The sequence below is a fragment of the Corylus avellana genome, unplaced genomic scaffold (assembly GCF_965113065.1).
Source record: "Corylus avellana unplaced genomic scaffold, dhCorAvel1.hap1.2 HAP1_SCAFFOLD_14, whole genome shotgun sequence".
NCBI classification, from domain to species: Eukaryota; Viridiplantae; Streptophyta; class Magnoliopsida; order Fagales; family Betulaceae; genus Corylus; species Corylus avellana.
In genome coordinates, this window is record NW_028290473.1 from 282,501 (window position 1) to 283,084 (window position 584).

The following is a 584-nucleotide window of genomic DNA, read 5'->3' on the forward strand; positions in this document are numbered from 1 at the left end:
ACCCCCAACGAGACTATATATTCTATTTTAGATAAACGATGAAATGAAATAAGAGGCGACCTGCCCCAGAAGCTTGCAGAATACCAAAGATGGACAATCAGTAGACTGCTGGATAGACTGGCTGGCGAGGCCAGGTAGATCTCTGTGGGGTCCCCTTCTCCGCTTCAAATGGGAAGGCCAACATCCTTTTGTCGCCCGTTAGCAAGACCGAAACTAGATGCGTCGAGCTGCCTAAGGTCTTGACCACCTCCTCTTATTTAAAGGAAAAAAGTTGTACCATAAAGTGCAAACGAGACTCCGCATCTAGATCAAGTTACCTTTCAAACAGCGGATTCTTTAACTTCTATCAAACAGCGTATTCTCGTCATCAATGCACCAACCCCTGGCAAGATCCGATCGGAAATAACCCAAGAGGAATTAGAAGAGTGGCTTAAAGGAGCTTTTAAGCCATAAAATTTCCCTTCATTTACACGAGATTCATATTTATTTTTGGGGATTCCACTAATAGACAGATTGGATAAGATTCTTACTCCCGCACCGGAACTCTTGCTTCTTGGCCAAGAGAGGCTTCTCGCTGCAATCGA